Source organism: Oratosquilla oratoria, chromosome 30 (genome assembly GCF_046742065.1).
Source record: "Oratosquilla oratoria isolate Oo_2021 chromosome 30, ASM4674206v1, whole genome shotgun sequence".
In the NCBI taxonomy this organism is placed as follows: Eukaryota; Metazoa; Arthropoda; class Malacostraca; order Stomatopoda; family Squillidae; genus Oratosquilla; species Oratosquilla oratoria.
The window spans coordinates 20,325,912-20,328,411 of NC_134806.1; positions in this window are offsets into that span (position 1 = coordinate 20,325,912).

Sequence of the window (2,500 nt, forward strand, 5' to 3'; positions counted from 1 at the left end):
TACAATGCTAAGTTTAGTATCACGAAGAAAAGACTGCATGGGCGATTCCTCGATCTGGTATATAACAGAATGACATTTTAGACTTCTCGCAAGCGCCAGGCAATTTTCGTTCTACTTATGGACACACCCCGGCAAGAACAAGATCAAAACTGACCGAAAACGTGTTCATAGCTAAAAGAAAAATTTCAAGTTCTAAATGGCGATTTGGTTTTGACCTTCCTTTGTCCGCTGAGAACCCGTGTCTGAGCCTAACAGCTACAGCTATTCGTTACGGCACTCCGAGTACATAGGGAAAAGGTGGTTACCTCAGTTGCAGCTGGACGCCTTTTAGTACGAACGAGACCCCACATGCGACTGAACAGAATCGTCTAGCGAGGAGAAGTGATCATAGAAGCAAACCCAAGACTTCCAGCGGACAACAAAGTCAAACATACGAGTCGACTCTCACAGAAAACGGAGAAAGAGCGAAGTCGATGCCAGGCGCGAACACATTCGGACCAACGTACGGAGATGGCAAACAATAGTTTGCCGGAGGAGGAAGCCCCGAGGACAACGAAGAATGTTTCTTTATTTCTTTCGAAGGAGACGACGGGAGCGAGATCGACGTGTCCTTCAGAGGTTTCTGCTCGCTGGTGCAGCCTCCTATCGCTCCTACCAGTGTAATGATACGAGCGTTGCATAGGATTCTCGAGCGAAGAGGAAATGTTTATTCCTCTTGGTGGGTGCACCTGTTGTTGTTCTTTTATTATTGTTATTGTGTTTCTTGTTATTTTGTTGTTGTCGCTAACTTTACTTTTGATTTTATTGTTATTTTTTGTTGTTATATACATTGTCATTTCTTGGTTATTTCTGTCGTTTTATTTCTTGTTATTTGCATCTATTGTTTAATGTTTTTTTGTGTTTCGTTTTATTGTCATTTCTACAATTGTTTTGTCCGTATGTTCTTATTTTTTAAAGTAACTCTGTAGTTACTTCTAACATCTCATCTATACTTTTATCATTATTCATATCGATATTCTATCGTCATTTTGAATTTCTATCGTCGCAGTCTCCATAGTTATCATTTTCATTGTTATCATTTTTATTGTTTTCCCTCGCTGTCGTCGTTGATTTGTCGTCACCATCATCATTGTCATCACTGTCGCTATCATCGTCTTTATCATCGTCGTCGCCATGGTCGTAATCGTTGTAATTTGATTATCGTCATTGTCGTCCTTATTGTCATTACTATTTGTCAGTATAATTATTGTCATTATTGTCATTACTACTTGTCAGTGTAATTATTGTCATAATCATCATTATTGTTCATCATCATAAATATTAATAAACTATAACATTTGCCATTATCTTCATTATCATCACATTAGTAGTAGTGATATTAGTTTGACCACTATTAAGAACATAAGAACATAAGAATGAAGGAGACTGCAAGAGACCGTAAGGCCTACACTAGGCAGCTCCGTATCCATCACCACCTGTCATCCCCATCTATAAAGTTGTCTAATAGTTTCTTAAAACAACTGATAGTTTCAGCGCTAACTACATGGTTACTAAGTTTATTCCATTCGTCGACCACCCTATTAGTAAACCAATTCTTGCCTATTTCCTTTTTAAATCTAGATTTTTCCAGTTTATAACCATTACTGCGAGTCCTGCCCCGTTGTTTTGATATGATGACTTTGTTTTCATCACCCTTGTTAAAGCCTTTGATCCACTTGAACACCTCTATTAGATCACCCCGCACTCTGCGTCTTTCCAGAGAGCGTAAGTTAAGTTGCCTAAGCCTCTCTTCGTAAGGCAAATTTCTGAGTCCATGTATCATTTTGGTCATTCTTCTCTGTACTGTTTCTAGTGAATTAATGTCCATTCTGTAAGAATGATAGTATTCCCATTATCCATATCATCATCGTTATCACCACCACGGCTGCTTTGTTGACGTCATTTGCTTCAGCTCCCACTGAGAGATACACTCGCATTCGTGCTAGAATACAGGTTGGGAAGATCAATGGCGCTAATGAGGCTCCCATGTACAATAATTGTTTAGTGTACATTTGTACAAGGACACTGACGTCTTGCCTCACGCATACGCCTGAATTCCACGAAGGTATTTGAGAGTTACATTACATAGCAGTGTCCACGCCTTCTCTCCCCGGACACTTAGTGTTGCATCAGCTTATGCTTAGTAAGCAGTTCGAAGTTACAGGGTATGTTTAGATAAACACCTAAGCAAGATGCTGTAATACCTGTCGTTTATTCTATATTATCTATTTATTTGTTTGTTATTATTTGTCTGTTTATTTATTATTATTTCTTTGATTGTCATTTACTATTATTTATTTGTCAGTTTATTATTATTTACTATTTACCTGTTAGTGTATTGTTTAACTACTTATTTATTTGTTTGCTTATTTCATTTATTACTATTTATATTATTATAATTTGTATTTATTTGTTTATTTATCTTTTTTTTCATCCGACCTAGTTATGGACCAAAAGGTCT